The following is a 14,893-nucleotide window of genomic DNA, read 5'->3' on the forward strand; positions in this document are numbered from 1 at the left end:
TCTTAGAATTGATACTTGATACTTGACTACTCTCGGCTCAGACGGTGTGGAGAATCTTTGAATTTTTTTTTCTGATTCTGGGTGATGTGCTCAGAAATCGTTGTTTTGTGATAAGACAAAAATAAAAAGACTTTGCACTTAAACACCGGTAGAGATCTTGTAAGTAAATAAACTTACAAAGGCTTAAACAGATTTAAGAAGTGAGTATTATATTCCTCTGTTACAAGCTGCTTTAATAGCCTATACATTCCCAGATGAAATAAAGAAAATTCAAGGAGAGAATAACCCCATTGAAGGAATAAATGAAATCAGATGTTATCAAAAGAATTAATATTGCACTTGATTTTTCTTCTAGGTTCGGAAAAGAAATAATTCTGATGAAGATTCAAGTATTGGGACACAGGTGGAGACAACAGTGAAACAACTGAACATACAGCAGGGGCTGTGAATGGGATGAGACCATTGAAAACTCCTGTGCTATTGAAAAATATTGTTACCTGTACTGGACATTCATTTTGAAAAGAATGTGACATTTGAATGATTCACTGTAGTGTTGTATATGTCTAAATGAATGAAGGGAAATTCATGTTAACATTATTTGTAATAATAGGTTAGCAGTAGAAGTGTTGTGCAAAATTATTATATTTGTGGGGGTATTGTATAGAGAATATCAAGAGATATAATTAAGGTTTTTTTATAACTATGAGAAAAGAAACAGTTACCTACTAATGTGCTACATATAGATAGTTAAGCATTCACACGCTATTTTAGTACTTGTTCAATGTATACTGATCTTTTTTTTTAAGTCATAGTTTTGGTTTGTAATCAATCTTGCATTCATTTGCATGCATACGTGCATTTTAAGATTGAGGTGGTCTAGCTAAAATATTGGATTCTAGAAAGACAGAATTTTACATATGCGAGTTAAAAATAACAATGATTCACCTAAAAAGATCAGAGCAACATACCAATATCTAGAATTGGCTTCAAAGTACAAGGTAGTGCAATAAAAGATTACAAAGAGCGAATAGCCGAACAAATGTATGAAGGTAATGAGAAATGTAGGCTTTTTGATGAAATAGCAGGCTGGTTTGGTGCAGGAAATTCTGTTGCAAACAGCTGGGATATTTATCAGATGTCAAGAGGGCAAACTTGGATAGCAAGTACTATTGGAAAGGGAATATAAAGTTTGGGGAATGGACAAATGTATATAAATCAAGGGATTAGACTCCAGGGTACATATATATATATATATATATATATATATATATATATATATATATATATATATATATATATATATATATATATATATATATTTACGCAATTTGACCAAAGTGATAGAATGTAGAATATTTGCGGGTGACCTTTTTTTAAAAACAATGAAGGAAGAAATAATGGACATTAGGCTAAGAGTGGTACCTAGACATGCACAGGAGGAACTCAGGTTGAGGTTGGCAATGTTCCACCTTGATCAGACTGACCTCCTGGGAGCTAGTTTAGTGTGGCCAAAGGAGAATGGCAAGGAACCACCTGGTCATATAGAGTTCTGTCTCTCGATCCTAATAACCAGTATAAAGACACTTTGAAGATTAGACCGATAGGGGTACTACATAATGACAGTGATAGTTTGGGAAAATGCTACATTGAAAGTTCAACAAGGCAACTGGAGTGGTGTGGTGCATAAAGCATGCTGTTATGAAACAAAGTCATGTAGTTTGCGGGTGTCCTGCAATCACCGGAATCAATAGAATATAAGCACTAAATTAGAGGTACATCCACTAGAGGGGTGGAAAAAAGCAGTGTAGTTTGGGAAATATCAACTGTTTGTGTTGAGTAACCATACCAATTTTAAGTATGGAGATTTAACTTGTCAGACTTTTCCAGGATTTTGTTTTGCTCCAACACATGCAGTTCAGATTGGAGATATATATATATATATATATATATATATATATATATATATATATATATATATATATATATATATATACACCTGAACTTGAAGCAGAGGAGTTCCAAATTACCGCTTGGTGGGATGACATATATCTAGATTCATATTAGGTCATTTTTTCTCAAGTGCACAAATTGGTTAAAATAGCCCTACAAAGAGCGGAAGAGAAGTTGCTCAAGGCTAAGGTCGAAGTTGATTTGGCACAATTAAAAGCCACTGTTTTGAAACAATATGGATGGTCAGGGCAGGCCTTAGGGAACACTTTTTGGGATTATATTGTTTTAATAATACTGTTACTAGTAAAAGTTTTGCTCCTGTGGAATAGCATTCAGTGTTTTTGGTGGAAAAAACAACAGCAACAGTTAGAAAGGACCATTGGCAGATGGGAAACTGTAAACTTACTGAGAACCACCATGAATAAGAAATAACACCTGTGTACAATGATATTAACTGTATTTACTGTATTTTTCTATGTTTATTTTTAATTTTTTTGTATTATTTTTACGTATCTGTTTTGTTTTGTTTTTGCTTATAGCACATTTACATATAGAAACAGCAAAGGCAAGGTAGATACCTACACATAATGTAGAGATTTAGAATGAGAGGAACATGCTTCACTATAATATATTATACAAACACATTACTTGATGTGACTACTCAGAACCAGCGAAGAGGACATCTGAGGGCTCGGGATCACGTGACAACTTGTTTTGTAGCGGGTCACCTCCTTCCATCTCGTATTTTAAAAGTAGGGTATGTTGGAAAACATGGATCGAGAATTGATTGGCAGTTTGCTACGCATATGGACTGGCAGAGCTAAACTGGTGTTCTTTTCTGAAAATAGACTAATATTGCAGATAGCAGACTGTTTGGTTCAAATTGCATGTACTGCTAACAATTGATAGAGACCTTGAGTCTGCAAGCTTCTTGCCCAGCATTGACTGCAAGCTAACAAGATAACAATGCAGGGGACCAGAAGGGGCCAGGCTCTAAGACTTTTGGAATGCAAAGCATAAAGGAGCTAAAAGGCTCCCAGGGACTGGCGTTGGACCCAAAGGTTCTCAGGGAGAATAAGAGATAACGCCACTGGACTCGAAGGGTCTCAAGCAAAACGGAGAGATATGAACAAGGAAGATGACAAATAAAAGATGTATGGACCTTTTGGGGCACCACCAGGTGTCTGAAGAATGCAGAGGTCATCACACTAGACTACACACACACACACACACACACACACACACACACACACACACACACACACACACACACACACACACACACTAAATTAAATACTTATAGTATATGGTAACAGAATAATGTGTTGTACCTTTGCAATTGGTTAAATGTCAGAGAAAGAGGAGGTGGACCATCTATACAGAAGGGTATTTAATGTCATGCAAAAATTGTAAGGACGAGTATTCTGTTTGTCCTGTACCTGGGACCAGACTCCCTGCATATTTCAATAAACCTAACAACTGATTGAAGAAAAAGACTCTGTGCATTTTCTTGAATCTACTTACTCACCATCCTTTATTTTTAAGTTACATCAATATATATATATATATATATATATATATATATATATATATATATATATATATATATATATATAATATAACTGCTTTGAAAATAACCCCAATATACCTGCATATTTGTGTGTATATTGTAGGGGAATAATTGCATAGAACCATTCCTGTACCTGTTTGTTGCTACTCTGTACTACAATTATTCACTGAGCTGGCTCCAGCTTATCGGTTGATCTTTATTGTACTACCTCGTAAATACCTGTGCCCCTTTCTTAATGACCCCAACTGAGTTGGCTCTAGCTTATTGGTTGAAAGGGAAACCATCCTGTCTCTGTAAATGTATAATAACTGTATGCTAACTATGTATGGCAGAACACTGCTCGGGCTTCTTAACACTGATGTGTTGAGCTGTTCTCGTTTGCGCAAACTAATAAAGCTTTCTATCTCGGAATACCTGGTGCAGTTGGCTCTTAGTTGCGGACCTGAAAAGTTCCACGACATTTTAGCGTAGACGGCAGAATCCCAAACTCCTCCGAGTGGTAGTCCTGGGACAAAGAGTCAACCGTCGATGGGATTCCAACTTAATTTCTGGAATCAGGACACCGCGTTCTGGGAACGAGCAGGGTCAGCTCTGAGTCTGGCTGAGGGGTCCATTGAGGTGGATAAGGGATCCCAAGAGCAACTGAGAGGTGAGTCAGATGATACTGAGTCTGGGACTCTAGAATAGGTTAACCGTGGTCTGGGACCAAAGACGGAGTACTCCATACTAGGTTTGGAACCTAGTTAAGTTGTGGTCTGGGACCATAGGACGTCCGAAAAGAGCTCATGTGTGTTTAATTGTCTGTTGATTTGTGCTCTTGTGTGTTTAATTGTCTGCTGATTTGTTGTCTTTTCTTTTCTCTCTCTCTCTCTCTCTCTCTCTCTCTCTCTCTCTCTCTCTCTCTCTCTCTCTCGTGGAGGATTGTGGGAAGGGCTTGCAGAGAGGTGGAACGCCGGTGCGGTAGGACCGGGAAATTTAAAACTTTATTTATTTATTTATTTATTTATTTATTTAGTTTGATAGTTACTTAGTTGTTCTTTTTGTGTGTTTGTTTGTTCGTAGGTTAGTGGTGTGTGTGTGTTTGTTTGTTTGTTTGTAGGGTGTTTGGAGATCCCGTTATGGGGTCTCGTTCAGGAGGGCTGGGGGCTCTCACCCGCCGACACGGGGTCCGTTGCCTGCCTGACCCCGGGGTTTCGGTGGAGGAGTGCCTGCTGGCAGTAGGAGAGGTGGTGGGGTTTGAAAATATTATGTCGGCGTCAAGAATGAATAAAGCGCTGGTAATATTTTTAGTGGAGGTGTCTCTGGTACACAAGCTGGTAGAGGAAGGATTTACAGTAAAAGGTGAATTTGTTCAGGTTTCCCCTCTAGTAACCCCGGTTACGAAAGTTATTATTTCTAATGTGCCTCCGTTTTTAAAAAATGAGCAATTAGAAAAGAATTTAGCTCGTTTTGGTAAACTGGTGTCCCCGATTAAGGGAATCCCGCTGGGGTGCAAAAATAACAGTGTTAGGCACGTCATGTCGTTTAGAAGGCAGGCGTTTGTCTTACTAAATGATCCTAACCAAGTCATTAATGTTGCCTGGAATTTTAACGTGGAAGGGATGAATTGTGTAGTTTTTGTCAGTTCCGAAATGATGAGATGTTTTTACTGTGGAGAACAGGGACACCAGAGGAAAGCCTGCCCGAGAAAGGAGGCTAGAGCGGAGACAGGGCAGGATCAGGGCGATGCTGGCGGGGAGGAAGTCGGGGGTGTTGGGGGCGATCCAGAAGGAAAGCGGAGCAGAACCACCAACACCACGACCTCGCACAAAGAGACCCAGCCGCAGCCTGTCACTGACGGGTTCGGAGGATAATACCGCTACTACTGAGAATGGTGAAGAATCATTCAAGGTAGTAGCGAAAAAGACACGAATTCAGCGGAAGGCTGCAGAGCTGCCGGATGGCAGAGCGCAGCCAGTGCAGAACTCCGAACCCGTGCAGACAGGGAGACTGCGGGCTCCTGGCGGGGCGTCAGTCCCTCCCAACGCGGAGGAAGAGAGCACAGCGCAGGGTGAGCCGGGCGCGGTGCAAGACTCTCCGCTAGCTGAATCTCAGCCGCCTGAAATGGTGCCGGCTGTAGCAGAGACCGGTGTCGGGAGGAACGGATTCTCGGGTGCGAGCGAGAGGACAGCGCGGATGAGATGGAGGGGGAGCTCTCTGACTCCTCGCTTATCTCAGACATCCCTGATAGCCAACCCGTCAGTAAGAAAAAGTTATACACACTTGAGCAGGTAAATGATTTTATGATAGAAACAAAAGGGAAAAGGGGAGTAGAAATAGAGAGTTTTTTCCCTGATCTAAGGTTATTTCTCCACTCCGCTCACGTTATAACAAGGAAAGCCACAATAGAAGAATTTGATCAGCCAAAACGTTATAGATTAAAAAAAATTGTTCAGAAAATTAAAAAGGATCTTAAAAGTGGTTCAAAATCTCTTGTTTAAAAATGGCTGTGTTTTATGAAACTTCTTTTATTACTTGTTTTAGTGTGTTAGTTTTTTTAGCTATGATGGAAAGGTGCGTTTTTATTTCTTTTAATCTAAACGGCTGCAGACAGTCTTTTAAGAGGGCGCAGCTAGTCGAGTTTTTAGAGCAGAAGCAGGCGGGGGTGGTGTTTCTGCAGGAAACGCACTCGGATCAGGAGAATGAGGAGGCGTGGCGAGCGGAGTGGAAGGGGCTGTGCGTGATGAGTCACGGCGCTAGTACCAGTGCAGGAGTAGCCGTGCTTTTTAAACCCAGCCTGGGGGCAGTTTTACTAGATATAGATGAAATCGAGAAAGGGAGGATTTTAAAAGTAAGAGCTAGGCTGGGCAGTACAGTGTATGTTTTTATTAATATTTATGCCCCCAATAGAGGGGGCGAACGAATTTTATTTTTTAAGAAATTAAAGCAAGCTCTTTTTAATATTAATAATAATGATGTGGTGGTAGTAGGAGGAGATTTTAATTGTACTGTTAATTTTAATATTGATAGAAATAATGATGAACCACACCCTCAGTCCTCCAGAGAGTTGGCTGCATTGTTAGAGTCCAGTGACCTGGTTGACATATGGAGATGCCTGCACCCCAGTTCAAGACAATACACCTGGTCTCAGTATCACACAGACTGTGTATATAGAGCAAGACTAGACCGGTTTTATACTTCAAAAAACGATTTAAATAAATTTATCAAAGCAAGAATCATCCCCAGTAGTCTCTCTGACCACCACTGTCTATTAATTACAGTATTAATTCAATCAGAACCCCACAGAGCATCTTACTGGCATTTCAATGTAAAATTATTACAAGATGTAAAATTTAAGCAACAATTCAAACTTTTTTGGATAATTTGGAAAAAAGAAAAAGCACAATATAAAGATTTAAGACAGTGGTGGGACATTGGCAAAATACAAATTAAATGTTTTTGTCAACAATATACTATAAATGCAACCAGGTCACTGAACACAGCCGTGAGAGAACTGGAGTCCAAAATCCTCCTCCTAGAGGAAAGGTTAAATTCAGAATTTAAAGAACAGACCCTGGAGAACCTAAAGGAGCAGAAAATCGCGCTGGGGAGCTTGCTGAAGGAAAGAGTGAAGGGGGCGATTGTGCGTTCCAGATTCATGGAGTTGAGAGACATGGATGCCCCCACTAGTTTCTTCTTCAACCTGGAGAGGAAGAGAGCGGACAGTAGACAGCTGTGTTGTATCAGGACTCCTGGTGGGAAAGAACTGCACACCCGGGAGGAAATCAGCAGAGAGGCGGTGCGTTTTTACAAGGAACTTTATAATAAAGAACTGTGCAACATAGAGGACACTGAGCGGCTGCTCCAGGGGTTACCCAGCCTCAGTGAGAAGGAGCAGATTCAGCTGGACGCACCGCTGACCCACCAGGAGATGACCGCCGCTGTCAAGCAGCTCTCCAGCGGAAAGGTTCCCGGGATCGATGGACTGCCAGCAGAATTTTATAATAATTTCTGGGATATAATGGGGGAGGATTTGCTCCAGGTTCTGAGAGAGAGCCTCAGCCACAAGGAACTGCCTCTTAGCTGCCGTAGGGCAGTGGTTACACTGCTGCCCAAGAAGGGAGACCTATGCCAGCTTAAAAATTGGAGACCTGTGTCAATTTTATGTTCTGATTTAAAGATTTTATCCAAAACAATCGCTAATAGATTAAAAAGTGTTATTGGAACTGTAATACATATGGATCAAACATATTGTATACCGGGTCGCTCTATTTTTGATAACTTGTTTTTTATTCGAGATTTTTTAACTGTAAGTGATATTTGTGATTTTAATGTAGGAATGGTCTCCCTGGATCAAGAGAAGGCTTTCGACAGAGTCGACCACACCTACCTCTTTCATACACTGGAAGCCTTCGGGTTCGGTCCTGGTTTTATTTCTTATATTCGGCTTTTATATTCCAACATTTTTAGTATTTTAAAGATCAACAATGGGCTGAGTCAGCCCTTCCCAGTGTGCAGGGGTATAAGGCAGGGCTGTGCCCTGTCTGGTATGCTGTATTCACTGGTTATAGAGCCCCTGCTGCACCTGCTGAGGGTCAGGCTAGCTGGATGGACAGTGCCCTCCTCGCCCTCCACACCCTCCTCTGCCACAGTGAAGGTGTCTGCCTACGCAGACGATGTGACTGTGTTTGTGAGGGGGGATGCAGATGTCCAAGCGCTGCAGCAGACTCTAAATGAGTTCCAGAGAGCATCTTCTGCCAGAGTAAACTGGGCAAAATGTGACACCTTCCTGTCAGGCAGCTGGGATGAGGGCACCCCTCCTTTCCTGCCTGAGGGGCTGAAATGGAACAGAACAGGTATTAAAGTGTTGGGGGTGCACCTCGGAACAGAAAACTACATGAAAAAGAACTGGGAGGGTTTGTTGGATAGGGTGAGGGGGCGGCTGCAGAGGTGGAAGGGACTGCTGGCTCAACTGTCCTTCAAGGGCCGGGTGCTTGTTATTAATAATCTGGTGGCCTCTAGCTTGTGGCACAAGCTGGTATGCTTGGACCCACCCCAGGGCCTGGTGAAGGAGATCCAGAGAGTGTTGCTGGAGTTCTTTTGGAGCGGGAGACACAGTTTGAGGCCGGCAGTCCTCTACCTCCCTAGTGATGAGGGGGGGCAGGGGCTAGTCAGCATTGCCAGCAGGGTGGCAGCCTTCAGACTGCAGGCGGTTCAGAGACTCCTGTACACTGAGGAGGAGGCTCATTGGAAGAGGCTGGCCTGTTTCCTTCTCAATAGATTTGGGGGGCTGGGGTTAGGAAAACACCTGTTTTTAATTGAGAACACCAGTTTTAGTAAAGCAGGACTTCCTCCTTTTTATCAAAGTATTTTAAAAGCCTGGCAGCTGGTGAGGGTGGAAAGGGATGTGGAGTCCTTGACAGGGCAGGACCTGTTTGAGGAGCCCCTATTTTTTAATCCACTCTTTCCAGTTAAGTTCCTCCAGTCGATGACGCTCTGTGCCAGTTTTTTAAAAGCAGGTGTAACCAGGATGGTCCACCTGTTAAACCTTGAGCTCTCCTGCTGGCTAACTGCCTCCCAGCTAACTGCACAGCTAGGCTGGCACTCAGAGAGGCTTGCAGAAAGACTGATGGGTGAGTTGAGGGGCTGCCTCTCCCCGCGGCTCAAGGCAGTCCTGAGGGAGGAGTTGTCCAGAGGCACAGAGCAGAGACAGCTTTCCTTATTTCCAGGGATGATCGTGTCACCAGCAGTAGGTGAGGAAGGTGAGGGCGGTGGAGAGAATGGAGGGACTTTGCTTAAATTGCAGAATGTGGAGGAAATTATCTTTCACACAATGAATGGAAAACAGATATACAAATTGTGTGTTAAAGCCACAGAGTATAGTAGGCTAAGGGGTCTGGTAGACTCTAAGTGGCGAGCTTACTTGGCTGTAGAGGAGGGGCACAGGCCGGTGTGGAGGGTGCTGTACAAGCCGCCTCTCGCCAAGAGAGTGGGGGACCTGCAGTGGAAGATTCTACACTGCATTGTGTCCACAGGCAGGTTTCTCCATAGAGTGGACCCCAGCATCAGTGAGCAGTGCGCTTTTTGCTCAGCAGAGGAAACTCTCTTTCATGCCTACAGTGAGTGTGAGAGGCTGCGGCCACTTTTTAATTTACTGCAGGGAATCCTGAATAATTTAGGGGTCGTTTTTAGTAAGGAGCTTTTTATTTTTGGGGTTCTATACAGTTTTAAAATGAAAAACAGGTGTGTTCTTATTAATTTTTTATTTGGACAGGCAAAATTGGCTATTTTAAAGACAAGGAAAAATCAACTCTCTGGTTCTGGACTGACCAGTTTAGTGGTTCAGTTCAGGATGCTCGTGGTCAGCCAGATCAGAGTAGAGTTTGAGTATTTTAAACTGGTCAGTAACCTGGAGGACTTTCAGGAGAGGTGGTGTGTGGGAGACGCCTTGTGTGCTGTGAGTGAGGAGGGGGAGCTCCAGTTTTTGTTCTAATTTTATTTAATTTTTGTTTTACAGTGTTTTATTTTGGCTTTTATCTGTTTTCAACAAAGAACAAAACACTGTTTAATATTGATTTTTTAATGATCCTTTTATTTTGTTTAAAATCTGTTTTTAAGGAGAACACGATATATTTTAGGATTTTTTTAAATTTTGCTCAGGCAGTAGGAATCTTAACTTTTGTTGTGTTTTACCTTTATTTGAATTTTAATGGATTTTATTTGGAATATTTAAATAAAGGATCTTAAAAGTCAAAAGTCTCTCTCTCTCTCTCTCTCTCTCTCTCTCTCTCTCTCTCTCTCTCTCTCTCTCTACTTCAATACGTTAACAAAACAGAATAGATCAGAACTGTAATAGATACTTTCCAAAGTAGAGTAATGGTAATTAAGAAGTTATTTATTAATGAGTGTTTTGGTTGGACTGGTTTTGCTTAAGCAAGGAGATAAAGCAACATCTTAAAAAAATAAATAAAATATTAAAAAAAGGAATTTTGAGAATTTGTTTATTAATGATTGTTTAGCTCATGCCGGAGATAACATTTTCTTTGAATGGAAAACAAATAATAATGAAACAGAGACTCAGTACTATAAAGTATCGAGTTATGTTACCAGCATCGAACTGCCTTTATGTTGAAGTACGTCGTTCCCTTTCAATTCGAATATAACCATCAACGTAGGGGACATTGCCGTCAGGCAGTAGGCATTGGCAGAGCTTTATAGCAAAGCTGCCGATAGGCCTCTGCGCGAGCTGCCGTGTAAGCCCGCCCCCCCGGGAGCTTACTATACGCGGCCGCAGAGACTTTCTTCCAGTTTTGTCTTCAGCATCGGTAGCGGTAGGTACTTGAGCTCGTGACTGTTTGTACTCACTAAGCTTAGGCTTGAGAAGCTGTTTTTTGCCTCTTTTCCGAATTTATTTCAGTTACATTTATTATTGGAATTGGATTATATAATTGTGTATATATATATATATATATATATATATATATATATATATATATATATATATATATATATATATATCCTTTCATGCTTTGCTTCGGCATCGCGTTTTTGTTTAACCTCATGGTCTTCGTCTTCTCTTATTATTTAGATATTCTAATTGTGTTTTTTGGGTGGTATATATATTATTTGTTTCAGATTATATATATATATATTCTAAGGACGCGCGTCGTTGGCATTGGCCACGTGCGTATTGCAGCCTCGGTCTTGCCTGGCTAGACCATGTGTGTGTGGAGTCTGCTCTGCAGCTCCTTATAATCTTCAACTGCTGTGTGTTCCTGTGACAAAGTGCCCGCCCCTGTGTGTATTTTCAGCATGGCTGAAGATGTGGTGCACACGGGAAGGCTTCACCTGTCTTGATCATTGGACCACATTCTACAACAAGGACTATCTGTATAGACGGGATGGACTGCACTTAAATAACAAGGGAACCAGTCTACTTGGAGAAAAGATCTTCGAGCAGGTTCAGAAGCATTTAAACTAGAAAGGAAGGGGGGAGAAATCAACAAAAAAACAGAAGGGAGACCGCATCAAAACAAGAACAACAACTCAGGTAAGACAACCATTAAATGTATTTATCTAAATGCTAGAAGTATCAGAAACAAAATTCTAGAACTTGAAGCTACTGCACTAACAGGTAACTATGATGTGATAGGTGTTACAGAAACGTGGTTGTCTGAGAGTGATGGGGACGAATATAATATTTGTGGGTATACACTGTATAGGAAAGACAGGCAGGACAGAAGAGGAGGAGGGGTAGGGCTATACATAAGAAACAGTCTTGAAGCCCAGGTGTTAAACCTGGACAAAGAAAATAAAACCGAATCAATATGGGTCAGAATAACGGAAAAAATTCAAAGGGCATAATAATAGGAGCATGCTATAAACCGCCAGATTCAGACAGTGAGCACAATAATCTGTTATACAATGACATTAGAAATGCGTGTAGCAAAGGAGAAGCCATACTAATGGGGGATTTCAACTTCCCCCAAATAAAATGGGAAAACCCGGTGGGTAGCACGAAGGATGAAATAGAAATTGTGGAAATGACAAATGACTGCTTCCTAACACAATTTGTCAAGGCACCGACTAAAGGGGAGGCATGCCTTGATTTAGTCTTTTCAAATAACAAAGATAGAATAACTAAAACAGAGGTCAGAGAACCACTAGCAAACTCAGACCACAACATGGTCTCATTTGAAGTGTTTTTTAAAACCCCAAAAGTAATGACTAAAGCTAAGGTTTACAATTTTAGAAAAGCAAACTATGAAGGTATGAAACAGAGACTAACAGAAGTAGATTGGAGTAAAATAGAGAAAACACCCACAGAAGAAGGATGGCTGTTCTTCAAAAATGTAGTACTAGAGGCGCAAAACAATTACATCCCTAAAGTAGACAAATCTAAATGTAAAACTAAATTGCCAAAATGGTTTAATAGATCAATTAAAAAAAATATTCAGCGAAAAAAGGCACTTTACAGAGCATTAAAAAAGGACCAAAAGGAAAGTACGCAGAAAGAGTACACAGAACTGCAAACGCAAGTCAAAAAGGAAGTTAGAAAGGCCAAGAGAGAAATAGAAATGAACATTGCTAAGGGAGCTAAAACCAATTCCAAAATGTTTTTCCAATATTACAACAGCAAGCGAACATTCAAAGAGGAGATTAAATGTTTAAGAGATACAAATGGCAAAATCGTAGATAAAGAAAAAAAAATAGCAAATATATTAAATGATTACTTTTCACAAGTTTTTACAAAGGAAGATACTGACAACATGCCCCACGTCATCCAGTTCCTATCCGGTTTTAAATAACTTTAGCATAACTGAGGCAGAAGTGTTAAAGGGACTAGGAGCTTTTAAAATAAACAAATCCCCTGGGCCGGATGAGATCCTCCCAGTAGTACTCAAAGAAATGAAAGAAGTAATTTACAAACCGCTAACCAAGATCATGCAGCAGTCTCTTGACACAGGGGTGGTACCGACAGACTGGAAAATTGCAAACGTAATACCGATCCACAAAAAGGGAAACAAAACTGAACCAGGTAACTACAGACCAGTAAGCCTGACTTCTATTATATGCAAACTTATGGAAACTATAATAAGATCCAAAATGGAAAATTACCTATATGGTAACAGGGTCCTGGGAGACAGTCAACATGGTTTTAGGAAAGGGAGATCGTGTCTAACTAACTTGCTTGATTTTTTTGAGGATGCAACATCGATAATGGATAATTGCAAAGCATATGACATGGTTTATTTAGATTTCCAGAAAGCTTTTGACAAAGTCCCGCACAAAAGATTAATTCTCAAACTGAACGCAGTTGGGATTCAAGGAAACACATGTACATGGATTAGGGAGTGGTTAACATGTAGAAAACAGAAAGTACTGATTAGAGGAGAAACCTCAGAATGGAGTGTGGTAACCAGTGGTGTACCACAGGGATCAGTATTAGGTCCTCTGCTATTCCTAATCTACATTAATGATTTAGATTCTGGTATAGTAAGCAAACTTGTTAAATTTGCAGACGACACAAAAGTAGGAGGAGTGGCAAACACTGTTGCAGCAGCAAAGGTCATTCAAAATGATCTAGACAAGATTCAGAACTGGGCAGACACATGGCAAATGACATTTAATAGAGAAAAGTGTAAGGTACTGCACGCATGAAATAAAAATGTACATTATAAATATCATATGGGAAATACTGAAATCGGAGAAGGAATCTATGAAAAAGACCTAGGAGTTTTTGTTGACTCAGAAATGTCTTCATCTAGACAATGTGGGGAAGCTATAAAAAAGGCTAACAAGATACTCAGATACATTGTGAAAAGTGTTGAATTTAAATCAAGGGAAGTAATGTTAAAACTGTACAATGCACTAGTAAGACCTCATCTTGAATATTGTGTGCAGTTCTGGTCACCTCGCTATAAAAAAGATATTGCTGCTCTAGAAAGAGTGCAAAGAAGAGCGACCAGAATTATTCCGGGCTTAAAAGGCATGTCATATGCAGACAGGCTAAAAGAATTGAATCTGTTCAGTCTTGAACAAAGAAGACTACGTGGCGACCTAATTCAAGCATTCAAAATTCTCAAAGGTATTGACAGTGTCGACCCAAGGGACTTTTTCAGCCTGAAAAAAGAAACAAGGACCAGGGGTCACAAATGGAGATTAGACAAAGGGGCATTCAGAACAGAAAATAGGAGGCACTTTTTTACACAGAGAATTGTGAGGGTCTGGAATCAACTCTCCATTAATGTTGTTGAAGCTGACACCCTGGGATCCTTCAAGAAGCTGCTTGATGAGATTTTGGGATCAATAAGCTACTAACAACCAAACGAGCAAGATGGGCCGAATGGCCTCCTCTCGTTTGTAAACTTTCTTATGTTCTTATGTTCTTATATGTTGCGTGTGATGTGTTAAATGTTGGTGTATAGTCATTGGTACACGGGATATAAACGGGTCTGTGTTTCACTTGTGTTTAGAAATGTATATTTGTATTTAGGCACGAGGATTGCACAGCACTTCACGTGCAAGTAAAAAGTAATATGTGAGCACGGGGAATTGCAATTTATTAATTCACATGCAGCTGTACTGAGACTCCAATTGAATGATTGATTAGCAATCGAGTCTTGGTACAGCTGCATAAAAACAGCATGTTTTCACCCACTCGTGGGTTGGGTGTTCGATGAGTGGAGAACGGGATTGGAGACAGAGGAAATAATAAGTATAATAATAATAATAAGGTAAAGTAAAAGCTCACCGTATTTTGTTTGGTCCGTTTTGTTTGTCTGTTCATTTTGGCGAATGTGCCGGATCCTGTATTTTTGTTTGTTACCACCGTTTATTTTCTGTTCTGTTTATTTATTAACCAAACTCCAACTCTCTGCTTATTTCCTGATT

The sequence above is a fragment of the Polyodon spathula genome, chromosome 2, assembly GCF_017654505.1.
Source record: "Polyodon spathula isolate WHYD16114869_AA chromosome 2, ASM1765450v1, whole genome shotgun sequence".
NCBI classification, from domain to species: Eukaryota; Metazoa; Chordata; class Actinopteri; order Acipenseriformes; family Polyodontidae; genus Polyodon; species Polyodon spathula.